At 43.9% G+C, this 27,813-nt stretch overlaps 1 protein-coding gene, 1 long non-coding RNA gene and 1 pseudogene across 6 annotated transcripts in view; 1 reads left to right on the top strand and 2 right to left on the bottom strand.

Annotated features, from left to right (window-relative positions):
* LOC122231427 overlaps positions 1-27,813 on the bottom strand; it is a 174,678-nt gene that overhangs the window by 26,583 nt on the left and 120,282 nt on the right. The window lies entirely within an intron of this gene.
* IRAG1 (inositol 1,4,5-triphosphate receptor associated 1) overlaps positions 1-27,813 on the top strand; it is a 119,669-nt gene that overhangs the window by 14,688 nt on the left and 77,168 nt on the right. The gene's annotated exons all lie outside the window — the stretch shown is intronic.
* On the bottom strand, positions 19,738-19,891 carry LOC122231649 (annotated as a pseudogene).

Here is a 27,813-nt window from a genome sequence, read left to right as displayed (position 1 = left end):
CATTGTCTAAAAGCCCACACAGTGCCTTTCTGGGCAGTCAGAACTGGCACTGGGTCCAGAGTAAAGTGGAAGGGTGTGTATATGAGAAAACATTTACTGCTGAAGGGAATGCCTATTCTTTCTCTTTCCTGTTAACAAGGCATTTGACTCATGCTTTGGACATTTGTTGTTCAGATCAGAGATGTGTTGTGTTTGTCACTAACAAAAGCAGCCTCTGGAGCCTGGTTCCTCTTCCCTCACACTACAGGGTCAGCTGCTTTAAGTCCTTGGGCTCTGGGAGCAGATGGATGTGAACAATGGAATGGGGTCCTAGGCAAAAAAGACTGGAAGTCCCTTGGAAGAAATTTGGGACACCAGAATTTGGGGACCTCCATGAGGCCCTGCATACCTCTTCAGAGCTTCCTAAGTGGGAGAGATCTGGAGAACCTGAGGAGACCCCCTAAAATGATTTGAGCAGCTAGCTACCCTCTGCAAAGCATGTTCTCTGATTGTATCTCATGTGATCCTCCCAGACAACCACACAGCCATATACTCTGTATAACCTCGCATGGATTCTCTGGATTTCATGGTTTTATGCATTATATGTAGCCTAACACCACCTCCTGTGCCCCTGCCCTGTCCCAAAGCCACATTGGATTTTTGTGGGCCTTAGGCACTCTTGTCTCCATGGGTCCCTTCTTCCTTAAGAAATTTATTTTATAACTGTTGATATAAATACATTAATGTTATCTATCAGGACATTTTTTTGGCCTGAAAGTTTACTTTTTTTCCCTTCTGATTTTAAAAGAAACTAAGACATTTTCATGGGCACTATGCATGGTTCCCACCATAGTTAGTGAATAAGTCAGCCCTGCCCCATCACCTTGCTTTTCAGAGCACAGTCTAGGACCAACAACGTCAGTATCACCTGGGAGCTTGTTGGAAATGCAGACTCCTGAGTGTGGCCTCAAACCTACTGAGTCAGCATCTGCACCTTAATGAGACCTCTAGGTGATTTGTGTGCACATTATAGTCTGAGACATGCCACCTGGCACACTGTTCATGGTAGTATTGGGAGTATCTGAATCACAGGTCATGATACTTCAAATTACAGAAAGAAGTTTAATAACAGAAAACCCCATATGGAAGCTGTATCTAGCATTAAATGGCTGTATAAATGCCAAGAATTCCTGGATGGTCCTGTCTGCCAACCACAACTGGAGAAATGACACTTAGGGTGAGGGGGCACATATGTTGCTGAATTGGTTCTTTCAGCCTTCCTATGAAACACAGAGCCATCTCAATGGAGGAAGAGAGGGATGCAGGAGGCATGGCTCTCAGTGCCTCAACCCAGAGGTGACATACAATCTTTTGGCCAGAATTAGTGGCTGGGCCCCAACCAACAGCAAGAGAGGCTGGGAATGAAGAGGAACACAGGAATATTCAGAGAATGCTAACCATCTCTGCCAGAGGCTGGGGACTGGTGAGGCCTGATGCTCCCAGAGGTGAGAAATTAAAACACTATAATGCAGTCAACCAGGCAACCAGAGACTCCTGAGCTTGTAGAGCCCTAGAGAAGCTGGGAGAATTAACTCAGCGGGCAAATACGTCTTGCTTCTCCAAAAAGGGGAGGGGAACACAACTGGGTAACAGAGGAGCACAGTTTTGGCAGCCAGGGTCATCCAGGAATGCTTGGCATCCACACACCCACTTATATATTCCACATGGGATTTTCTGTTATAGAACTTCTTGCCAGAAGATAGAGGTGGGTATCCCAACTTGCATTAGACTTAGCTCAGCAAGGTGTACATTCAAAGGCACTGAGATTTGGGGCCTGTTGCAGAAGCTACTGTCAATTATCCTAATTCACTACCCAAGCACCTTTGTCATAGGTACCCTCTCCCATTTCCTCAAAAGGAGAACATACTTACCACCTGTCACTGGTGCTGTCCTGCTATCCAGCCCCTCTGCCTGCTTAGTGCTCTAACTCCACCCTTCTCTGTGGAGAAGGCCCTGGATTAGAGCCTTGTTATGTTCTATGTTATAGGGGAGGAAACTCAAGATCCCACTGGAAAATGAGGAAGTTGGGTGTAAAATCTGGGTCTTCTGAATCTTATGTGCCTGTCTGTAATGGGCTGGCCTTCCCAGACATCAAGTTTAAGAAGGGCTACTCCTACGGAACCTTGGCTGGCTTTTATGGGGCTTCCTGCCGTCTTGGTTAAGAGGTTTTATAAACTGAGAGGATGCTGTTGGCCTATGGGCAGAGAGTGCCATGTGCAGACTGCTAGTTCTGAGGAAATATGTGAGGAATCCCTTTTTGCAAGGCTTGTGAAGGACTGAAAATGCCAACTAACAGTGAGCACTGACTATGTGCCAAATACTGTTCTAAGAAGTTTACCTGTATTATATAATCTACATAGTTATCACCATCTGTGTTTCACATATGGGGAAACTGAGGCAGGGACAGATGGAATAATTTGCCCAAGGTCACCCAGCTACTGTGCAGCAGGGCTGGGCAATGATCCCAGGCAGCCTGGCCCCAGAGTCCATGTGCACAACCGCTCTGCTTCTCACCTCTGGCTCCCCACCAGCCTGAGAGGGCCTGGGGCATCTGTGATTAGGCTTTGAGGAAAACACATTGAGATACTCCTTGAGAAAACATTCATGGTCAAATAAGTTTGGGAAACATTCTATACTTTCTTTCTTTCTTTTTTTAATTTTTAAGTTTATTTATTTATTTTGAGAGAGAGTACAAGCAGGAGAGGGTCAGAGAGAAGGAAAGACAGAATCCCAAGTCAGCTCCATATCATCAGCACAGAGCCCAATGTGGGGCTTGAACTCATGAACCACGAGATCATGACCCGAACTGAGATCAAGAGTCGGATGCCCAACCAATGGCACTGCCCAAGTGCCCCTGTACTTCCCTCTTGAAGATTTATCCTGCATATTGGCTTCCTAAAGGCTGAGAAGCCCTACAGTACAGAAATCTGTCCAATGCTGATGTTCCCAAATGTACTTAAACACAGAAACCTTTATTTTCACAGCTACTAACAAAATCACCCAGAAAAAGGGTTGCAGAGAATACTCTTTGGAAACAGCTAGCAAGAGACATTCTTGCTTGAGTGCACACAAGGTGGGTCATGTGGCATCTAGAAAGCCCTTGCTGCTTGTAGAACTGCCAGGGCAGGCTCTAAGTGGGCCAAGTCAGCCCAAAAAGCTTCTCCCTGGGAGGCAGACAGTGTCTAGAGTGGGTACAGGATGGGCTCTGCTAGTTTCTAGTCCTGCTTGGCCACCCTTATATCTCCCTATGGACAAGTCACAGCACCACACTAAGCTTCACTTTCCTTATCTGCAAAATAACATTTGCCTCCTTCTGCAGTCAGGGGATTGAGTGAGCAAATATACCTAAAGTATCAGACACATGGTATGCCTTTGATGAATGGTGATTGTTCCATTCTTGCCTTGTTCCTTATAGTCTTCTAGTCCTGTTTGGACATAGGACACTAGGATGGGAAGTTCCAAGGAGCAGGCTGGAGGTCATTGTGCCTTTGTTTTATGCTCCAAAGAGGTCAGGTGACTCTAGTCCAAGAGACAGCTTCATCCTGAGTAGGGGAGGAGATACTCTCGGGTGGAACAACTTTTTGAGAACTGAGGTTGAGCTTATGGGACATGCTCAGAGTTAGTGTCATATCAACATCAAAAGGGAGCATTAACTCAGGATTCCAGAAGACTCTTGAAGACCCAGAAAAGGCAAAAGTTCATCTCCTTGGTATAGGCAAAAATGTTTAAATATAATTATAAATGAAGTGCCAACTGGCAGAGTGTAGCAGAAATCTGTGCCAGCATTGATTGGTCACCTAGCAAGGGGCATTTCTAAACAAAGGTGGATCTGAGAATAAATTTAGAAGGTAATTATTTTTTAAAAAGACCTTGGACAGAGAGGCTGATAGAGAGAGAGCCACTGTGGTGGTACACAAAGGGCACTGGAGTGGGAGTCAGTTTTATCTGGGACCCTAATGGCTGTGACCTTGTCAAGTCCCTTCACCCCACTAAATCTCAGCCTTCTCATCTGAAAAACAGATATAATAGAATCTACTCTGTAGTGATGTTGTGAGGAACAAACTAAACAGTGGATTTGAAATAGTTAGACAATAGGAAACTCTAAATAGTAAGAGGTTGATATTAAAGACTAGGAATGCCCTGTAAGGATTGCCATCAGGAGACAACAATCAAGATGAAATAGCTCCCTTATAAAAAGCTGATGGACTCTTCCAAGATGAAGTCAGCCAAGCAGATCCAGGATGTAGATGAGGGCTGGAGATGGGAAGTGTAGGAGGCTTCCTGGTAAACATAGAGTTCCCATATGACCCAGCCATTGCACTCCTAGGTATATACCCCAGAAAACTGAAAACAGGTGTTCAAATAAAACTTGTACAAAAATGTTCATAGCAGCACTATTCACAATGGTCAAAAAGTGGCAATGACCCAAATGTCCATCAACTGATGAATATGCATGAACAACATGAGAGATATCCTTGCCATGGGATATTATTCAGTCATAAGAAGGAATGAAGTACTGATATGTTCTACAACATAAATGAATCTTGTAAACATTATGCTACGTGAAAGACTCAAAAGACCACATATTGTATGATTCCATTTATATGAAATGTCCAGAACAAGCAAATCCATGGAGACAAAAGGCAAACTAGTGATTTCCAGGGCCTGGGTGGGTGCAGAGCAGGGGGGGGGGCGGTGTGGGGAGGAGGCATGGGAAGCAGCTGCTTGATGGATATGATGTTTCCTTTTGGGGTGAAGAAAACATTCTGGAGCTAGATAGTGGTAATAGGTGTACAACAATGTGAATGTATTTAATGCCACTGAATTGTACACTTTAAGATGCTTAAAATTATAAATTTTATGTTATGTATATTTTACCACAATTAAAAAAGTTTCCTGGTGAAGAGTAAATGTGATTCAAACATTAGGATCCTTTCTCCTAGAGTAGAGTGAAGGAGAGGGTGGAGGATTCAGAGTTTGTGAGGCGGGAGCTGGGGTCTTGTGTCAATAGATTCACCAAGGGCCTATGCTAGGCAAACCTTGTGTCAGGGCCCCAGGGAGATCCAGAATCAACTACAACATGCCCCCTGCTCTCAAGATGTATATACATTATTCTTAAGTAAGGATAGGCTGACAGGTAGTATATATAACAAGGGAGTAAATTCAGGGGAGTGAGACATTAATTCTGCCTTGGCCATATGTGAAGACTTCTTGGAAAAGAAGATAATTGAGTAGGTGGGATTTTGGCAGGTAGGTAAGAAGTGGAAGGTTTTCTGGGGAAAGGCACAGGGTCAGAGAGTAGGGAAGCATTGCAGAGTAGGGGATGGGGTTGATGTAAATCAGGCACAGTATGCACAGAGCCATTGGAGATGGTTGTGAGAGGTAAGCTCGAAAGGAATTAGGGTTGCTAAGAAAGTAGATCTTAAAAGTTCTCATTGCAAGAAAAAAAAAATTTGTAACTACATATGGTGACAGATATTAACTAGAACTATAGTAGAGACCTTTTTGGCAATATATACAAATATTGAATCATTATGTTGCACACCTGAAACTAATTTAATGTTATATGTCAATTACACCTCAGTTAAAAAAGAAACACAAGAGGAATTGGGGTCAGGTTGTGGAGGGTGTTGAAGGTAGAGCTGAGGAAGCCAGGACTTGCTCTCCAGACACTGGCGAGTCAAGGAGTCCTATAAACTGAGGGGTAACATGACTAAGCCTGTGCAGAGAATGATCAGTGTGATGGAAGAAGGACTGAAGGGAAAGAGACTGAGGATGGGGATATGAGCCCTGGCAAAGTCTCTACGAATCAAGAAAGGCCCCTCCAGACCAATGGCAGCGGGAAAGGGGAAGGGTAAGCCAAATCCAGTGAGTTTTGCATTAGCCAGGATTCTTGTCTGCATGGAACAGAAACTTATTCAGATTAGATTAGGCAATAGCCAGGATTTTCTGGGGTACATAACTGACAGGTCTAGGGCAGGTTCAGATGCAGTTGGATGCATGGGGCTCATCCCCTCTACTTCTCAATTGTCCTTGGTATTGGATCTCTTCTCAGGTGGCCTCTGCCTCATGATGGCAACCTGGCACTTACAGTTCCCAGCTTATATCCTATCCTCTCAGAAACCCCAGCAGCAAGAAGTCTCCCAATTGTTCCAATGAAAGTCACCGAGATGACTTTACTGCTCAGTCAGGGTCATGTGTCCATCCCTTGATCACCAGGGCTAGGGTCATGGGGTGTTCTGATTGGCCAGGCCTGTGTTACAGCCCCACTCCCATAGTGGAGTCAGCTATCCCCACCCCAAGCACAGGCACGATGAAGATGCTGCTGCTGTTACCAGAAGAAGGGGGACTGGGCCACCAAATGGGCCCAAACTGCAGATGTCTCTCCAAGGCACTGACTCTGCACCAAGGCATTTACACATCTCATTTCATCCTGTCAACAATCCCGAGATAGAAGTGATTATGTCCATTTTACAGGGGAGGAAACTGTGGCATAGCCCACCTTGTCCCCCCTTCCCCCCTATAAACACTTTTTCTGTTCTGTGCTGCATAGGCATCTCTTAGAGAGGTAAAGTGGGACCACTCGAGAGTCAGCACAAGGGTCACAGCCAAGAACATGAGAGCAAAAGTGCATGATCTATAAGCGGAGAGACACTCAAACTGCATTTCAATCTCAAAGTGCAGTGGTTATAGATCTTAACCTTTTAATTGTTAGGAGACTGGAGGTCAGTCTCCATGATGTGGGAGAGATGCTTATGCCCTGTGTCGCTCTTGTCCCATGGTCAAGGATCAGGGAATCAGGGTTGATCAGGAGTGGGGGGCTGGTGTGTGTTTGTGTGTGACTCTCCAGACATGGATATAACCTGGTGGTCACTTATTGCAGACACTGTACAAGGAACAGAATTACTTTCCCTGTTGAGCTGAGATTCCCTCTCATGCTGTCAGCATGTCATACCGTCAGCAGTAGAGGAGCCACAAGACAGGGGAAATAGGCAACACATGATGTCTTTATTGGGCCAGGTCTGGATGGGATGGAAGCAGAATAAAACAGAATGTGTTTTGGAACTTTCCAGCTGAAAGCCCAGAGGAGTAGGGCTGGTGTGCTTGTAATAGTCACATTCCTCTCTGTTTCCAAAGCCAGTCCTTCCTGATAAAGGAGAAAGGGTAGGGGGAATCTCCAAACTGAGGGATGAATCCTTTCCTTGAGCCTCATTTCAGAGAGACTTCAGAGAGACTTCAGAGCGAGAATAAAAGATGTCATTCCCATTTGTGCCCATCCTTGTAAAAACACAACATGTATTTGAATTTGAAATGCCTCAGGTGAGACATGGTGCACCCTGCAAAACTGATTTGACTTTTGGGAATGTTGCGTGTGTTGGGTGTGGTGCAGTGTGAATGTGTGTATGCATGTGTGCACACGTGCATGCATGCAGCCTGTGTACTTCCAGAGCACCTTGAACTACAGCATCCCAGCTCTCACTACCCATGTTTATCGTTGCCTGATTACTGCTGTGCTTCTAATTGCTGAGCTCAGTGGCTCAGTCTGCCTGGTTTACTACTGAATACAGAGTTTGGCTTCCTAGGTCCTCAGTAAATTTTGCTAAATGGAAGAATGGATGACTGATCTGCACATGCATTTGGTGAATTTCTCCTTCTTTTTGAGTATAGTTTTGCCTCTGTGTCTCTTATGTGTCTGTCTCTCTGAGCTCACATCCCTTGTCCCTGCATCTCTATCTCTTTTAGTCTTTTTCTTGTCCCCCTCCTTCTTCATTTCTCTCCAAATGACCCCATCCTAGACACATACACCCAGATACCATCTCTTTTCCTCAACTCATTTTCTTAAATTACATACATTTGGGAATTTTAGATATGGAAGAAAACTTGGAAATCGTGTGGCTTAATTTCCACCTTTTTTGTTTCAGGAAACTGGATCCAGAAAGATTGCTATGTAGTAAGGGCCAAAGGTAGTTTCCTTATTGTTTTTTTTTTTTGCAGAAAGTTTTATTTTTAAACAGCCTTATTAAGATATAGTTCACATACAATATCATACAATTAACCTACTTAAAATGTATAATTCAATGATTGTTAGCACATTCAGAGAACTGTGCTGCCATCCAGAAAATTTTCATTATGTAAAAAGAAACCCTATACCTATTAATCATCATTCCCCATTTCTCCCATCCTTCCAGCCCTAAGCAACCATTAATCTACTTTCTGTCTCTACAGATTTCTCTATCTATTCTTGACATTTCATATAAAGGCAATCATGCAATCAAACAATATATTGTGTTTTGTGACTGGCTTCTTTCACTTAGCATAAAGTTTTCAAGTTTTATCCATATTTTAGCATGTGTCAGTACTTCATTCCTTTCATGGCTGAATAATATTCCACTGCATTAATATACCACATTTTATTCATCTGTTAATTAGTTGGACATTTCATTTGTTTTTACTTTTTGACTATGGATCTATGTTTAACATTATGAGAACTGCCAGTGTATTTTACAAAGTGGCTGTATGATTTTACATTTCCACCAGCAATGCATAAGGATCCCAAGTTTTCCACATCCTTACCAATATTTGTTCTTATCTGTCTTTTTTATTGTATCCATTTTAATGGGTGTGAAGTGGTATCTCATTGTTGTTTTTAATTTATACTTCCCTTATGGCTAATGATATTGGGCATCTTTTCATATATTTATTGGGCATTTGTATATCTTTTTTGGAGAAATGTCTATTTGATTCTTTTGGCCATTTAAAAAGTATCTGTCTTTTTATTATTGATTTGTAAGAGTTCTTTATATATTCTGGATTCAAGTCTCTTATTAGATATATCATTGTAAATATTTTATTATATTCTATGGGTTGTATTTTAACTTCTCAATGGTATTTTTCACCGTGCAAAAGTTTTTAATTTTGGTGAAGTTCAATTTATTTCTTTTTTCTTTTGTTCCCTGTACTTTTGGTATTGTATCTAAGAAGGTATTGCCTAACTCAAGAACACAAAGATTTACTCCTATGTTTTCATCTAAGAGCTTTACAGTTTTACCTTTTCCATTTAGGCATTTGATCCATTTTGAGCTAATTTTTGTGTATGGTATAAGGGAGGTGTCCAATTTTATTCTTTTGAATGTGGATATCCAGTTGTTCCAGAACTATTTGTTGAGGACTATTCTTTACCCATTGAATTATCATGGTACCCTTGTTAAAATCAACTGACTATAAATGTAAGGATTTACTTATGAACTCTCAATTTTCTTCCATTAATCTGTATGTTTATCCTTGTATAGTATCCAGTGTCACACTGTTCTACTGTAATTTTATATATTAGCTTTTGAAATTGAGAGATGTGAATTATTCTTTTTTTCCTTCTTTTTTCAAGATTGTTTTGGTTATTCTTAGTCCATTGCATTTCCATATGAAATTGAGGATCTGTTTGTCAATTTTTGAAAAAAAAAAAGGCAGCTAGGATTTTAAAGGGTATTGTGTTGAATCTGTACATCAATTTGAAGAATATTTCTGCCTTAGCAATATTAAGTCTTCTGACCCATGAACATGGGATGGTGTTCCATCTATTGAGGTCTTCTTTAATTTCCTTCAACAATGTTTTGTCGTTTTCAGAGTATATGTTTTTAATTTCTTTTGTTGAATGCGTCCCTAAGTATATTAAGCTTTTTGATGTTATTATTATGTTTCTTTAATTTCATTTTCAAATTTTTCATTGTTAGTGTATAGAAATATAGTTGGTTTTTATATACCAATCTTGTATTCTGCAACTTTGTTGCATGCATTTATTAGTTTAAATATATTCTTAGTGGATTCCTTAGGATTTTATATATACAATATTATTCCATTTGCAAGTAATGGTAGTTTTACTTCTTTGAAACTAGAATTCTTGGGTCCTTGTCCAGGGCATGTTTATTTCATTAGAGGGTCCTAAAAGGAGCTTTGTGTTTGACTTGAGAAATACTAAAGCTGTTATTCCTCCAAATTCATTGACCCCAATTCCTAAGGTTAGGTGTTTGAAAGAGATTTGAATTTAAACCTGATACAGCCAAGAAATTAATAGTTGCATTAGGGGCAACTGGGTGGCTCAGTCAGTAAAATGTCCGACTTTGGCTAAGGCACGATCTCACGGCCCGTGAGTTTGAGCCCTGCATCAAGCCTGCTTCAGATTCTGTGTCTCCATCTCTCTCTGCCCCTTCCCCTGCTCATTCTCTCTCTCTCTCTCTCTCTCTCTTAAAAATAAACAAACATTAAAAGATTTTAAAAATAGCTGCATTAGTTTGTTAGGGATTCCATAACAAAATACTATAGACTGGGTGGCTTAACCAACAGAAATCAATTTTCTCAGAGTTCTGGAGATGTCCAAGATCAAGGTGTTGGTAGATTTGGTCTCCCTCTTCAGCTTGCAAATGGCCACCTTCTTTCTGTGTCATTACAGGGCCTTTCCTCTGTGTGTGTACATCCCTGGTGTCTTTCTGTGTGTCCAAATTTTCTCTTCTTATAAGAGTACCAGTAAGATTGGATCAGGGCTCACCCTAACAGCCTCATTTTAACTTAATCACCCCTTTTAAGACCAATATCCAGATACAGTCACATTCTGAGGTTCTGGGGATTAGCGCTTCAATATATGAATTTTAGGCACAGTTCAGCCCCAGTCAATAGTCTTATGGATTTTCTTCTGAGAGAGCTGATCTCTGGTTAGTTGCAACTAGTGAAGCCAGAATTTGTTTAAATAACACATTCATATGACCACTAAATGATACTGGCCTGCAGCCTGAATTAAAAGGCACTGCCTATATAGTCCCTGAGATAAAGGATCCTTATGTGTGGTTTTGTGTGTTCCTTGAGTTCAATTAGTCAATCTTCTCCACAGCCACATCAGGGAAGGTCAGTAACCAGCCATAGACATGCATGTAACATCTAGAACCTCTATAGTGACTGCTTTTTAAAAAAAAGCAGAAGCAATTCCAAATCCTGATGTGTAAACAGGAGGGTAATGAACTTGCATGAGGTGTCCTTCCGTGAAGTGAAATTTGAAGTTCTTAAATGGAAAGACTCCTGTGAAGTGAACTTTAAACTTCTTAAAAAGCTTACTCTAATTTTGTTCTCTTTTGAGTGAAGAATCAGTTTGGAAGCTCAAGATGTAACAATTCTTTGCTCTGTACTTCTTATAGTAGCCAAAGTCCAATCTCGCTTATATCAGTGGGAACTCAAAATCAAGATTTTCCTCCAGGTCATCTGAGCTGAGGCATCATCCCACGTTGGCTAGTGGACTTATCTCCCTCTTTGCACAGTTTCTGCTCCCCCTTTCAGCATTATTTTTAACTCTCTTGCCTTTTGAGTGTTTTTATTGACATCTGGCCACAAACCCTTTTAGGAAGAACGCAGTTATAAATCACCCACAGAGAAATCAATAAAAAACAGTTCAATCCACAGTGACACTGATTTGTCCCCAGATAACCAGTGTCCTGCAGGCTCAACAGTAATACCCATGGGGGTATCTACAAGAAGGGTGAAGGGCAAGGGGGCACTACATTCTGAGAGAGGGGGTGAGCTGCCAGCTCCCAGAAGCTCAAGGAAAGGATGGACTTGGCTTCCATCCACACACTTCTCATCCAGCCTCAGGGGAGAGCTCTGTGTTTCCATTTCATCCAGCTCAGATTTTTCCAACCACATCAGTGGCATTTTCTTATCTTCTGAGAATCTGCTTCAGAGCTAAAGTATCTTCTTCGAGCCTCAAGAAAGGGCAGTAGGAATGAATTGTTGTATTTGTGGGGGATGGGGGAAGGCAGGAGAGTATGTTACTGTGGCACAGAGGCATGGAAGAAGAAACTCTATCAAGCTGTCTGTTGTCAGGCCACTGCTCTTGGTCACCATGAGTTGGGAGAGACCATCCCTCTGGCCAGAACTCCAGGGAGTCAAAAGTCTGAAAGTCATTGTACAGAAGCTAAAAGCTAGGCCCAGAGAGAGACGCCACTGGCCCAAGCTCACAGAATGGTTTCATAACCAGCTCATGAAGAAATGGCCCCATTGCTTTGAAATCCTAGTTCTATTCCAAGAGGAGCTTTGCTCAGAAAATGCAAATTCATGAGGAGTCAAAGCTAAAAAAAAAAAAAGGAAATCTACAGAGAAAAAATATCAGTTAGTTCACTTTTTAAAAATGAGTACATCAAATTGCCCATTGTAAGGACTGTGAGTGTCATAAGACCATTTGCACCAATCATTCATGCCCTCTTGGAAAATGGGACTATACTAACCTTTGGAAGAGAATTTCCTAGAAGGGGCTTTTCCTGTTTTTTCCATTAGTGAAAATATTCCAACTGCAAGGCCCAGGGTGCAGGGGTCAGGTGGTAGGAGGTAGAGAGGCTGTGTGTGGCACACTGAGGGCAGGGCCTCCCTGAACCAGGAACTCAGAATCAGGGCTGCAGTGAAAACCTCAGATCCCATCAATGCCTGATTTTACTTCTCAGTTGTCCCTAGTTTCTCCAAGTTGTGTATCTCTATTACCTCAGCCCTTGTCCTATAAGAAGTCTTACCCCTTTTCCCCTTAAGGGCTTTTCTGGAGATATGTACATTTAAACTGCGTTAAGGAATTATTTGGTTCAGTTCAACATTTGTCAAAAACTAATTATGTACCAAGTGCTGGGGATACAAAGATGAGAAAGGCTGGGTTTAAAAAAAATTTTTTTTTTAATTTTTATTTATTTTTGAGAGAAACAGAGACAGAATGTGAGTGGGTTAGGGGCAGAGAGAGAGGGAGACACAGAAGCAGAAGCAGGCTCCAGGCTCTGAGCTGTCAGCACAGACCCTGATGCAGGGCTCAAATTTATAAGCTGTGAGATTATGACCTGAGCCGAAGGCGGATGCTCAACCAACTGAGCCACCCAGGCTCAGGGCCCCTGAGGGTTTTGAAGGATAAATAAGAGTCTGCCGTGAAAACCACTGAACTACTGTCAACCAAGTGGGAAAGATCAACTTGCAAACAAATAACTCCAATTATGTTAGGGCAGGGGATTGGCAAACCTTTTCTTTAAAAAGCCAAATAGTAAATATTTTAGGCTTTTTAAGTCAGATAGAGTCTGTCTCAGCTACTCAACTCTGCCTTTGCAGTGCAAAAACACAAAAATATACACTATACATAAATAAATGATTGTGGCTATGTTCCAATAAAACTTTATTTATATAAAAACAGTCAGTTGGTCAGATTTGGTTCACAGGTCATTGTTTGCTGAACCTTATGTTAGAGGAATGTCATAATAATATGCAAAACAAACAATAACGACAGTAATAATAATAAAAGCTACCACTCTGATAGCTTACTCTGCTACAGACCCTATACCAGGCACTGTCTATACAATTCACATATATTTTCATACTTCTTTTTCACAACAATTTGTGAGGACACTGAGATTCAACAGCCAAAGTCATAGAGTTAGGAAGTGACAAATGCAAGGTAAAACCCAACCCTGCTTGGTTCTACAGTCTATGTTCCCCAAAAAGCGACTTAAAACTCTGAAAAGAAATGGGCAGAAGGAGTTAATCTGGTGGGGATTGTAAGGTGGTTCCTAAAGGATGAGTAGAGTCTTCCATGGAGGTAGATGGGAGAGACAGGCCTTTGAGGCAAAGAGTAGCACAGAGGTTTGAAAGCACATGGAAGATTCTGGAAACAGTGGTTATTAGGTGATGCTGGGGTGTGGGATACCTTGGAGGTAGTGGCTAGAGAAGAAACAAGAGAAGTTGATAGCTGAGAAGAGGAAGTCTGGCATGCATGCCAAAAACCCTGTACTTTATCTATGAACCATGCCTTTTCCAGCTCTAGTCTTCTGGATCTTCTGGATATGCTGCATCTGACTCTCTTGAGACTGTTTGCCATACAGATTCCTGGGCTCTGTCCCCAGATATTTTGATTCAGTAGATCTAGGATGGAACCAGGAGTATGCATTTTATCAAACACCTCAGATGATTCTAGTGAGCATTCTTAGATTTGGGAATCCATGCATGGAGAGCCACTGAAATGTTTTAATCAAGGGAGAAATGTAACCAAAATTGCTTTCGAAAGGCCACTTCCATTTAGAAGATGGATTATTTATCAGGAGAATAAACTTTCCCAGAGGTCCATTTCTGGTTAGTTATCAGCTTCTCTCATCTGGAAATGCAGATGAGAAATTCCAGAAGTTTCTGCATTTCCACAGGCTATTAAAGAGTGACTCAGCTTAAACCCCAGATTGAACTCTATGATGTTGACCAAACAGTTACTTTAAGGAGGGATAGTATACAAATAACAAATTGCAATTTAACAAACCTTTTTGAATCTGATGTTGAGGACAGTATCTTCTCCATGATGAATCAGCTGGTGAATCGTTAGCCAGAAAAACGTCTTCTGGTCTTCTGGTCCTGTGTCAGTGTTTCCTTTGTGGTGGTGGTGGTGGTTGACAACACTGATGCTGGGTTCTGTATTGCCTTAGAAGCCTCATCATGGTGTAATGAACAGACCCCTGGGTTTGCAGTCCAACTACCCTGAGTTCAAATCCTGTTTACAGTGCTTAGTAATTGTGATGCCTGGAGCAAATCACTTGTCCTTTCTGAGTTTCAGTTTTCTCACCTGTAGAATGGGAATAATAATTCCCAGTCCTCATTGTAAGGACTGAATAAGATGAAGGATATAAAGAGTCAGATAAAGCACCTGGTGCAATAAATATTGGTTCTCTTCTGTGGATGCCTCAGAATTGTTTTTATGCACTTCCCATCTTTCCATTGTGGATAACAACTCCCTGGAGAGAAATCCTCTATGGTTACTTCCTGTTTCATATTATTATGCAGCCACTGTTGCACAAGCCTGTTTAAAGAGGAACGCTTAAATTCACGTGCCTCGAGCCACCAGAGTTTGCTGTTGAGAGAGCCATTCCCAGGCTCCTGCCTTTGCCTTCCTCACCACCATTTCACATCACTGTTTACCATAGTTTGTTCTCAAGTGGTGTCTAAAGACTCAAATCCTATGGTTATTGGCATAGATTTGGATGCCAAGAGAACTGCTCCCTTTACATTACTTTAGCACATGGCTTCTTGTGGCCACAGTCTCTGTCCAAGTTCTGAGTTGACCAAACTGCAAATGCATTTCAGTTCAGATGCCCTTAATGACAAAAAGACCCTGTCCCAGATCCACAACTGTCTCCCACCTCCTATACTCATCTCAGTGGGCAAGGTGTGAGCTTCTTCCTCGTCTTACAAACTGGAGTTCTCACCCCAAAATGTGGGGCTGAGGTTCAGGGTGGCAAGCCTGTGCACATGGCCTCACATTGCAGGTCTTGGGGCCTGCTTTCCTGGGGACAGTCAGCAGCGAGATCCCACCCAACTCTGAACTGAGGAATAGGTGGAGTGAGTTCCTGATGATCTGGAAGGAAGCAACAATGCTTGAAAATCATTTGAAGGTTGAAATTTGACTCAATAAACATGTTTATATTTATTAGGTTATCTTTTAGGCAGGAACAGGGAGGTTGGCCAAACCCAGTTTCTCCTCTGAAGCCTGAGTATATATTTAAAATGTACAGGTGTATAGTGGAAGGAAGGGTAGGAGCAGGCATTGTGGGGGTAGGGATTCAGAAGTTTGGGCTGGGATTTCTGGGAGAATGCCGATTCCATCAATATGGGCAGGGAATGCGAAAGGAGAAGCAGGTTCTGAGGAAAGGGGCATGGTGATACATTTAGTTAGGGAATAACTTAGGGCAAGCTCATTTGCTCTAGAACTGAGTATTTCAACTCAGACTCTCATGTAGGCAGCAGAGCAGTGAGGTGAGAGAAGCTTTGGTGTCCAGAAACACCCTGTACAGCCCAATTTACAAAGGCTTAGCTGTTTGTACCAAAAGGAGTTCTTTGTTGCAAGTGCCAAAAAAGCCAGCACAAGGCAGACTAAGCAAAAAGAGGTATTCATTGGTTCTTGAAACATAAAAGGCCAGGGATATCAGGCATAGCTTGATCAGGCCCTTAGATAACAGTCTCAGGACCTACTTTCTAGCTCCTTGCTATCCTCTCACATTGATTCCATTTTTAGACAATAAGGATTCTGTTTTCACCATTTTACATTTAAGATCTGCAGTTTACAATCTCTTTCCCAGCAACATCTTATTGGTCTCATTGGCTCTGGGTAGGTCACATGCTCACCCTTAAGCCAATCACTGTAACTGAGGGGATGTGATGCAAAGATGCCCAAAGGCAGCCTCTGGCCCTGGGGTTGTCAATTAGACCCCTTACCTCTGATTGATGACTTCTCTGCATAGGCAACATAGACTCCAAACTCATGGGGTAGAAACTGGGGCTCAGGCTGGCAAATTAGCCTAATCCTCTACCAGAGAGATGGGAAGACTGAAGCCTGAGTGGTAAAGGAATCCACTGTCACACAGGTGGATGGCATCACTGTCTGCCCTTCCCTTCCCCAGAAAGCCCCTGTCACTGAGCCTCTGCAATCCTTTCTTTGGCCTCCTGAAGCACATATTAGGCCAGACTGTGCCCTAAAGCCCAGCACCAGAGCAGGAGTCAGAGCAGGAGTTGAGCCAGGTTTGGCTTCAGAGACTATGGCCACTTTGCAAATCTTCATGGCTCAACTCTCTTGGTGGGGGTGGGGGAGATGGTTCCAGGAGTGCAGACACTAGGGTGATGGCACATTTGAGCATGTGCCACCACTGGCCATTTGGGGAATGCTTTGGCTAGTTTTCAAAGTGGAGTTGGAAGGGCCAGTGGGGATGCTCTGTGGCTCCCTGATGGATTCAAGTTAAAGCTGCAAGTCCCATTGATAAGACACTTTGCAAAGTATTCATGGATGGTCAAACAGAGACATGTAGGTGGCAGAGGAGGAGGCTTTTTGTGAGGTTTTAGTTGATAGAATCCTATGGGGAAAATCTGCACACCTGTGTGTCAGAGAAGACAGGAAACCCACTTACATCACTGAGAGAAAAACTCTGCTGTTAACCTGGGCAAGCTCAGTAGGGTGGGGCAGGTGAGGCCATCCACCTTATGCAGCAGCCCAGATGACATGTGCTAATGTCATTTAAAAGGAAAACAGGGCCTTGTCTTCCCCACTTCTCACAAGAGGAACTCCGAGGCCATGATAGGACCACAAGTGAAGTCAGCCCTGGAGGGGTCACTTGGCTTCCCAAGGCTCTCTCAAAAACCAGGGATCAAACTCTTCACCTCCCTGTTTCATAGAGTCTGTGACATATTTTCATCTACTCTCTCACTTACTCGCTCATTCATTTCTTCATCTATTCAAGAAATCCTGAGAGATGAATTATACACTGGCCCTGTCATCAAGGAGCCCACTGTTTAGGACATGATTCTTAATGCAGTGTGGCTGAGAAAGGGGGAGAAAGGGGTTGGAGGGGAACAGTGTGCCCAATAGGTGGGCCTCATTAGAGTTCACTGGAGGACAATTCATGATTCTACCATCCTGAACATTTATGCTCTATTAGTTAATAGAAATTTGTCATATGTCTTAGGGGGGATGGGTAGCAAAAAGGCTGAGAATTACTGGTGCAGTAAACAAATGATTACAAGGCAAAGCAATGAGCCACAAGGCAAGGGAGAACACAGGACTGTCAGAGCCCAGAGGGATTCAGGGCAGGCTTCCTGGTGGAAGTGATATTTGAACTTAGTATTAAAGGATGAACAGGAGTTAGCCAGGGAATTCTAGACAGGAAAGTCCACAGGAAGGCTCAGAGCCTCAACTAGCACATGCTGTAATGAGGACCAATAATGCCTAAGTAGTCCATGATCCTTAGCCATAAACTGTCCTTTCTAAGTAATTTTTCAGGACACCAAAAAGACTCTTCCTTTAACAATTCCATCATTTATGATGCAAGTAAGTCTCATGCTCATTGTGGGAAAATATACAGATATAAATATTTTAAAAGTGTTCAATTAATTTTATTCATAATTCCATTTTAAAATAACCACTTTTAACATTTGAGTTTTTAACTTCTGGACTTCCCTCCCTAAAGGATGGCCATAATCAATCAACTTCTATTTCACATAAAAATATATGTAATTTAAAAATGAAAGTAGAATCAAACCACTTGTTTTTCCCCTCAATCAATATATTGTGAACAAAAATGATTATGTCTAAAGTGTCAGACTGTATGCATTATAACCATTGTGGATAGAAGTGTTCTGAAACAGCATTTGCTCTCCTGTCTTTTCCAGGGAGCCAACACAGAGCTTTGCTTCTTTCATGCCCACCAGCTTTGGGCTGGGCTGTCAACCAAGGCTGAACTCAGTTGACTAGGAAGGTGTCTAGGAAAACATGCCTGGGCTGACCAGCTCCAGGTTCTGTGCCAAGCTGAGGGCTTGTATCCACTTTTTGAATGTGGCTGCTTCCTTCCTGCAGTGTGTTGTCCATTCTCGCTGCTTTTGATCTATTGTGGGCTGGCAAAGCAGAAAACCAAGCCCATGAAGTAGATGGGAAGGAGCATACCTAGGTTGTAAGTGAAGGCCTGTGTTGCATGAAAGCACAAGTGACTCGTGTTAATCAATACTCTCTCTCAGAGGTGAGTAAAGGAATACTTCCTAAGTATCTACGGTGTGCTGGATACATGCCTTACTTTATTTAAATCTCATAACACCCCTTTGAGAGAAGTATCTTAGCCCCATCTTCCAAACGACAGCCTGATCCCAGAGAACATTCATTGCTTTGTCAAGGGTCACTGAGCTGTAAGGGCCAGAGCTACATTGGAACCTGGTCTATTTCACTTCCAAATCCCTGCTGTTTTCACTGTACTACATCTTGTGCTTGCCACCAAATCTCATGCTGGGTTTGGATTGATGACTTTGTCAAAAGCATGTCCACTGGACTGGTGAGATGCTTCTGTGTGGAGCAGGGCTAGGTCTCCTACATAATTTTTCATGACCTCAGAACTGAATAGGAACTGCCCTCATTAGATGGTGCCTGTACTCTCTGGCCTGCCACAATCTGTCTTCCATAAGAAGAGGCAGAATAATCCAACCTGTGTGTTAGAGAGATTTCTCTGGCACATTGCACAGGGTGGTCAGAAGGGGCCAGAGTGGAGGTAAAAAGAACAATGAGGTTGTTGTAGTGATGCCGGTCACACAGATCCATGGCAGGGGTGGTGGCCAGAAGAAGGAGGGAAGCAATCAAAGACATGTCTGAACTAGGACTGACAGGACTCAGAGTCTAATTGATTGTGGGATTGATGGAGAGGGAGGAATCAGGATGACTTCTGGGTTTTTAGTCTGAGTGCCATTCACTAGGGCACAGAAGGAGTGGGATTGGGAGAAGGCAGGGCTGGGGATGGGAAGAAATAATGGATCTTGTTTGCAACATGATACACCTAAGAAGCATTGTGCAAAGGTAACTGGTAATTGAATCTCCATAACTCTGCTACCATGGGGTGATATTAAAGTCATCTGCATTCCTTCTGCACCCTGGTAGGGGTAAGGAGTGGAGCCCAGGACTGAGAGGCTCAGTGATGACCTTGCAAATGTTTAACAGCCAGATCTCTCAGAAAAAAAAGGCCTTGATATGTAGCATTTGCTGATTTGCTGATTTATGTGCCATCATGACCGATTTCAGGCTACTAACTGGACATCAGTGAATGTGAAGTTGTAAAGAGATGAACAGTAAGTAGCACATCATTATATAATGTTCCCCCACAGTAGAACTAAATCATCTCAACAGTATAGATAACAATAAAATGTAGTAAAATAATTAGGATGTGATTATTGTGGGTGTTGATTTCCTGTGTTTTTAGTGTAATTTAATTGTAACTTAATTCTTTCCTAGCAATAATCACGCCTTGGATAAACCTCATTGGCTATGATACTGCCACTGCAAAAAGCTATTATTCAATTTTTAATGATGTCTGTGTTTAACAACCAGCTCACAAAATTCTTGACAATTAGCATACCACTGGAGAAACTCCAAGAAAGTACAAGTTGGAAGAGCTATAAATCTACCTCCTTGTCAGACAGGCTGAGGGACTCCCCAAGGTCACACATCTGGGAAGGCAGAGCCAGGCCCAGTACCTAGGAGAAGGCTCTTGTCCTCCATTCTTCCTGATGGCCCCTCAGTACCCCAGCCAGCCACATGGACCTGGGGAAAACCGTGTGGTCCTTAACCCCAGGATGATGATTCATGTCACCCTAGAGTGAGTGACTCAGGGAAGAGGCTGCTGGGCGGCCCGGAACAAAGAGAACAGGGCAATATTTATTTCTGCTAGGAGCTAAATGGGAGGCTCAGATACTTTTCTGCTGTTCCCATTGCCTTTGAACTGCCTCTGATTGAGCAATTGTACATATTTCCAAGAAGAGAGAATTTTTTCAAGTGGACTTATTTTTAAAAAAGAATTGCTGAAGTGAACAAGCTGGAGAGGAAACCTGGGGAGATGTTTTGGCTTACTTCCTGTCATAACTGGGGGATGGGGTGGGATGGAGGGAGTTCTGGCCCTGGCTTAACTATTTTTCCAGGGACCTAAAATTTGGATCCCAGGCATTTCAGGGTTTCTCCAACCCTCTTCTTCCAAAGTGGCATCCAAGGTCCAAGAAGCTTCCCGAGTGTCAGGGAGTTAGGGTGAGGAGGGTGCCCTGGTGCCTGATATCATCCGTCCTGGACCATTTGACAAGAGGTCTACGGTACTTTCTGCAAGTCCTTGGTTAGTAGGTGACCTCTGAATCAGCCTTCTCAAGGCACCTTCAAGTCTGGCAACTTTTTGCTGCTGGCTGCACAGAAATGATTATGCCATGTGCTCCCTACCTCACCTACGCACCCCCTGGGATGATAGAAGTCTTGGGAGGATGTCTGAAGTTCTTGTCTATTAAGTCATTCCAGATAGCCATTTCCTCTCTTCGGGATCTTTTCCCCAGGGTTCTGTCTGGGAAATGGGGCCTAAGACCTTTCTGCTCTTAGAGTTCAGGACTTTTCCCCCAGACCTCTCCAAGGAAGCAGGGCACAGGTTCTTTTCTAGTGACTCACCAGAATCTATACTCTCATTGCTTCTACTTGGTCTCTCCTGTCTCTCCCTTGCTCCATAACCTTTTACTAGTCCTGGGTGTGTGTGTGTGTGTGTGTGTGTGTGTGTGTGTGTGTGTGTGTGTGGTGGGGGCGGGGGGTGGTGGTGACTTACCCTTATTTAGGATGCTTTTCCCAAATCTCTTTTCTATACCCTAAGCCCTCTCTGTTTCCCCAACGGCTAGCCCTTCCCCACAATAAGGCAGAGATAGACTCCCTTTTCTCTACCCCCTGATGCTACACCTCTCTCTAAGGCAATGAGCACCTAATGGCCTCCATGGTTGTATGAAGGGAACGGTAATGGGGAAAAAGGAGCTGTGAGGGGATGTGAGGGGTTAGTTACTATTTGTAGCTATCTTGTGTGTCCCCCCACTGGAGCCCCTGGCTGAGCACAGTGAGTGCTGACTCTTGCTCTCTTCTTATTGGGACTGAGCCAGCCTCTTCTCCTAGATGTGGCCCCTGGCACTGGTCTGAGCAGAAGCTGGCTCATTCTCAGGGCTGGAATGGGGTCTGAATCAGGGGAGGAAGGCAGCCCCAGACAATAGAACCTGTAAGAGATCCTCAAGCCTGGAGAGCATGGCCAGAGAGTATAGATCCCAGGGGGTGTGGGAAGTGCTCAGGACCAGCCTCCCCAAAGCACCACCAGGCTACAGCCTCTGTGGTCCCAGACTCTGGGCCAGAGGAATTGTGTTGGGGGCAAGAAGTCATTTGGAAGTCCCTTCCAGTCTCTCATCTTTCCCTCGCTGTTGCTTCTTCCTTCTGCCCTTCTATATTCCACCCTTGCTCCCCTGGGACTGACCACAACACCGATCTAGGGTTGACCACAGCACAGACATGGGATGGACACAGAACAGATTAGGTATGACCACAGCACAGATCAATGGATGACCATAATGTAGACCTGGGAATGACTATAGCATAGACCTGCAACTGACCACGGCACAGACCTGGGTGGCCACAGTACTGTACCCTCTCTCTCTAACCCTACTGTCTGCAGCCACTGGCTGCCCAACAGCAGAGTAAATGTCAGCAAGAGTAAATGTCAGAGTGCATAGCCCCTGATGGGTTTAATTCCAATTATGTCAGATGATCTTTTATCTACTTGTTTGTACAGAGAAACCCTGGCCAGGCCAGGCCAGGCCAAGAATATGTCTCCTTTACCCACAAGAGACAAAGCTGGAACTCAGATATCCAGGTTGAACAGCAGACTATCTGGGCCTGGTTGGATTTTGATGATGCCATGGCCAGAGAACTCAGCTGCCCTATTCAGGGAAAGGAACCTATGAGTACATACTATGTGCCTCATCTTGCTTGTATTTCCTAATTTAATCCTTACAAAACCCTAAAAGGGTCTCCATTTTACAGATGAAGAAACAGAGGTCAGAGGAGACTAATCCAGCAAGGAAGAGGCAGAAGGGAATTAGAACCCAATCTGCCAAGTTCCAAAGCCCTCTTGCAACATCCCAAGGTTGGGAAGCAGGATGGTGTTCTCCTGAAGTGAGCCTCACTCAGGCTTGCCTGTGGGATCCAGGACACAGCTCTGCAGTTGGCCAGGCCCAGGGACACACAGAAGTGCCTCTCAGCAGTTTGAGCTGATCTCTGATGCCCCAGATTTCCCAAGTATGTCTAGGACTGCCCTGGGGTGAGAGCAGGGACCAGGGAACACCCTTTCTCTCCCATGAGAGTGACCACAACAAGGATACATTTTCTTATCATTTACCAAAAGCAAGCCCTTCAAAATTAGAGGCAGAAAGCTGATGTCTGTAGCAGAATCTGAGGAATAGGGGTTCTGGGACCTTCTCTGACTATCTCTCACCCTAAGTATGGCTTTGATTAAGTCCTTGCCCCTATCTGGGCCTGTAAGATGGGATCAGGAGACAGGACTGGCTGATCTCCAGTGGCCCTCCCTGTCATCCTCTGAATTTGCAGAGGGACTGAGAGACATGCATGTGCAGTCACCCCAAACAATTCCCTTCATCAAATTCTTCATCTAGAGATAGACCAGTGGTATTAATAGCAACCTAATCTCTTTCAAATTCTTTGTGTTGCTAAAATGAAAGCAAAAATTCAAAGCTGGAAGAACAAAAAACTCCCTTCTGAGAATTCTGAGTCACTCCAGAAAGGTCAGTGGAGTTTGGGTTAACCCGTTTTTTCCCAGAAGGGCCTCTGGCTCTTCCCTGGACACCCAAAGATTAACAGAGAAAATGTGAGAGCCGCTCAGCTTGTAGATTTGTGCTCCTGGGACACTGTGATTAAGAGAGAGGCTTGGTTTCTTCTGGGCTGGTCGCAAAGCTTTGGGAGAGGCATCCATGGAGCCATAGTAAGAGGCCACAGCTTGCCAAGACCACCACCCATGAGCCAGTGGGCTTGACAAGCTGGGGACTGGGGAGTCAGACAGACCAGTGGCTGGCTTCTGGCACTGCTGTTCATGGGTTTACTGACTTTGGGTAAGTCTTCAGGGCCCCGTTTTCCTCATTTGTAAAATGGGACTAATCATAATGTTAATAGTAATGGAACTTCTGTGGTTTCTGTAAAGGCTCTTGCTAAATCATGATTCCTGATGATGCTTGCAGGGACATGGGCAGCCCCTCCCACTGGCTGAGGGGTACAGGATGGAGGTATTCTGCCAGCTGTGGATGGGCATGCTATGTTTGTATGGCCACTCTGTCAGAGCAGTGCTCTCCTGCCATCTCCCCATAACCCATGGGGTCCTACAGTGGCTTTTCTAGGGGCAGAGGCTGTGCAGTTAATGTAACAAGGGTGAGACTTCCTGGGGTGAAAAGTTAAAAGGACAAACTAATGGACAGGTGTATGAATGGAAAAGTCAGAAGGAGTGTGGGTGAATGGATGGCCTGACAGACAGATGGATGGGGGGAATGGGTGGATTTGTCATCCTACAGTGGGGGTCTGCAACCTCTAACTGTGAGCCCACACTTTTGCCCTCATAAGACCTCTGGTCTGATGAGCAGCTGCTTGCCCTGCCCTGCCCCACCACTGGTGGCCCTGCTGGGAACGCACACTCCAATTCTCTGTAGGGCAGCTTCCTATGCTGGGTTCTGCTGCACTTCAGCAGAACTCCCAGCTAAGGAGGAGAGAGATGATGGGCTTTGGGGTCAGACTCGTTGCATTACAATCCTCGGCCTGACGCTTATTAGCTGTGGGATCTCGAACAAGTTACTGAACCCCTCTAATCCTTTGTTCCTTAATATGTAAAATGGAAATAATAAAACCCATCTCACAGGGTTTAGGCAAGATAGCACTTGAAATGCACCTAGCATGGTAATCAACACTCAGTAGGCAAACTAGAAATATCTAATGAATGAGAGAATGAAGGAAAGTATGCCAGTTTGCTTTCTTTCATGAGCATGGCCAGGGGCAGATAAAAATATTTAAATATGGATTAGACACTTCTGGCCTTTTCAATTCCACAAATGATTAGATAGTTATCCCAGCAGAGGCTTAGATAATTGGCACCAGGTACAAAGGTTACTGGACCCAATTAAGTTGTTTCCCTTCTTTGTACCTAAGTTTCCCTTCCTGTAAAATGGGCCAAGCTATATACTTAAGCACTGGCTGGGAACAGAATGAGTAGAATCCAAAGAATTGACTGGCTCTTGACAATGACCTACCTAACCCTTTACAGACTAGGCTAAAGAAGTAGTTAGAAGGGCCCTGAAAATGGGTTAAAGAAGGAGCAGCTCAGAGACTAAACATAACGAAATGTTTTTTCCTTTTATGGGTCGGTGCTCTAGATCACCATTTCCTGCAGATTATATCCTTAACTTTGCTGTGATGGATGTAAGGTCTGTGTGCCCACAAGCTCCAGCAGAACCCAGATGTCACCCTGGGGGAGGGACTCTGCTTTTACCTTGCTATTTTAAGCAGTAAGTTTATAATAATGGATGGGAGAGAAAGCGAACAGGGCAGGAGCAGCGTGGGAATGGCCTCAGCAGGCAGGGTTGCTGGGGCTCCCCCTGAGGACCTCGGGGTTCTGTCTTGTCAAGTGTGGGGCCACAGCCAGCCTCCACTCTGCTTTGTCCTGCTGCAGCTGACATCTCTTAGTGCTTGTCTGACTTAATTTGTTTTTGTTTTGCTTTGTTGTCTGATCCAGGGACTGACTTAAGGTCTTTCTTGAGGAGAAGAGGGAGGAAAGAAAATGGAGGGTCAGAAAATGAGATATTTTTTTATGTGACTTTGGGATACCATGATCTCATAATCCTATGGGATGGGACTCCCAGGATTTCAGGGACTCCTAGAGTTGAAAATGGCCCCTGAAGTGGGAATCCTGTGACCATTGGCCCAGGCTTTGCTGGAACTCTCCCAGGAATGGGGAGTTCATTACCTTAAAGAGTAGCCTGTTTCATCTTAGGTGGTTCCAACCACTAGAAAGGTTTCCCTTGCCTTGATTTGACCTTTATTTCATTCACTGGCCATGCATTTATCCTATGGGGACAAAAGAACTACAGGAATGATTTTCAAAAATCTGAGAAGCAATTTTATTTTTCCCTGCATTGTCTCTTCTCCAGGCTAAAGGTCTTTAGTTCTTTAAAGACAAACTCTTGTTTCCTGCATACTGCTTCCTGTTTTCTGAACATGCCCCGATTTGTCTGAATCCTTCTTACTTACAGAGTGCAATACACTTTGTGTAGATTAAGGCAAAGAGGAAAGTAGAACTGTCACCTCACATGGTTTGGGAACTACATTACTATTAAGACAGGCTGGACTTACACATAAATAATACATCACTTAAGGGGGTTCTTGGGAAGTGCAGCCAACTTACTTGGTAGAATTGGGTTTGTGGATATCTTTTGCTACTGTCAACACCTGTTACCATATACTTTGCCCAGCACCACTGATGTCACTGCTGTTGAAGTCCAAGTAAACGTGATAGAAATTAATCATGGAGCAGACCTTTGGGCAAATCTGATGCTCATTTGATCCATAAACTGACTATTTAGAATGGGAGACACAGCATGCTCTGGTCTTATAGCTCTCATTCTCAAGAGCCAGGTTTAGTATGTCTAGTAGGGTTTCTCCCTTCTTGTCTCACCTTTCCCTCTACCTATTCTGTTCAGAGAAATTCCCCTCACCATTTCAGTATTCATGACTCAGTTCAAATACCATTTCTAACATGGAATCTAGGCTAAAACTATATCTCACCTTCCCAATTTCCATAGTTTAGGGATCCTTTCCTGGGATCCTAAACTTGTCATTTTTGAAGTCCTAACAGTTATACTGTTTTCCTACAGCCTCCCACTACTGTACTCCTTGAGGGCCAAGACCACATCTTTATCATCTTTAAGTCACCAGCACATAGTACAGGACCTGGCAGAGTATGCATAAAGTCAGTGTGGTGAATGAATGAATAATTCAGTTCATGGATCCCCTACTTGAGATGAAACTGCTTGAGTTGACCAGCAGTAGTCACCCCAACTGTTTCAGAGCTGAATGGGATTACCTTTCCACCATACAGACTGACAAAAGTCAAGATGGTGGTCACATTGACCAACCCTGTGGCTAAAGTTCTCTAGTTCTTTAAATAAAAACCAATAAGCATTTTTTGATAAAAAAAAATTCTAGTTAGCCGTGATGAGTCAGACTCCTTGCCTTCCTTGGGGAGCTCATTCAAAGGCATGTGTGTTGGGGTGGGGGGAATCTGTCAGAGTTGTGGCTGAGGTCAGATCTGACCCTGCCTGCAGCCCTCTGGCTTCAGGCCCTCAGGAGAGCCTTTCCTATGGGACCTGACGAATATCTAGTATCATGGGAGGTGGTGGGGCTTTCTGACTTCCTCCTGCAGCCTCCTTCAGTCAGCACCTTGGGCCCAGGACATAGTAGGTACTCAGTAAATGACAATATCCTTTGTTTCTCCTTTGTGTGTTCTAGTAACCCCTGAGCTGTGGCTGAGGGCAAGGTCTGCATCTGGTGGTTTTCATTTGTGCATCAGCAAAGCAGCAACTTCAGGGAAACTCTGAAGTTATTGAACCAGGCTGGTTTCTGGTTCTGAAGTTCCCTGAAGGCTTCTCCCACCCCATTAAGAGAAGGGGACCTGGAGGAGCTGAGGAAGAGGCCAGGTAGAGGCCTTTGGACTCTGGCTGAGCTTCCTGGACTTCAGACTTCTATGCAGATGGCTTCTGTGAGCACCTACTCTGTGCTGGGTGCTCTATCTCATTTCAGACTTAGAACTTTCCTGCATGGGAGACATTCTTATCTCTGTTCCTCTGACAAGGAAAGTGAGGCTCAGAAGTGAAGCCAACATAGGGGCATCTGGATGGCTCAGTCATTTGAATATCCTACCCTTGATTTTGGCTCATGTCATGATCCCAGGGTTGTGGGATTGAGCCCTGTGTCTAGCTCCATGTTGAGTGTGGAGTCTGTTTAAGATTCTCTCTCTCTCTGTCTCTGTCTCTGTCTCTCTCTCTCTCTCTCTCTCTCTCTCTCTCTGTCTTTCTTTCAGGGCATCTGGGTGGCTCAGTAGGTTAAGTGTCCAACTCATGGTTTCAGGTCATGATCTCACAGTTTCGTGAGTTTGAGCCCCACATCGGGCTCTGCACTGGCAGCATGGAGCCTGCTTGGGATTCTCTCCTCCTCTCTCCCTGCCCCTCTCCCCCCAAAGTAAATTTTGAAAAAAAAAAAAAAGATTCTCTCTTTCTCTCTGCCTCTGCTCCTCTCCCCTGTTTGTGCTCTCTCTCTCTTTAAAAATTAAAAAAAAAAAAAAGTGAAGCCAACATTTAAGGCCACACAGCCAGTGAGTGGCA

This window comes from Panthera tigris, chromosome D1, assembly GCF_018350195.1.
Source record: "Panthera tigris isolate Pti1 chromosome D1, P.tigris_Pti1_mat1.1, whole genome shotgun sequence".
NCBI classification, from domain to species: Eukaryota; Metazoa; Chordata; class Mammalia; order Carnivora; family Felidae; genus Panthera; species Panthera tigris.
Note: the sequence above shows the minus strand (reverse complement) of the source record. Positions and strands in the feature narration are given on the sequence as shown.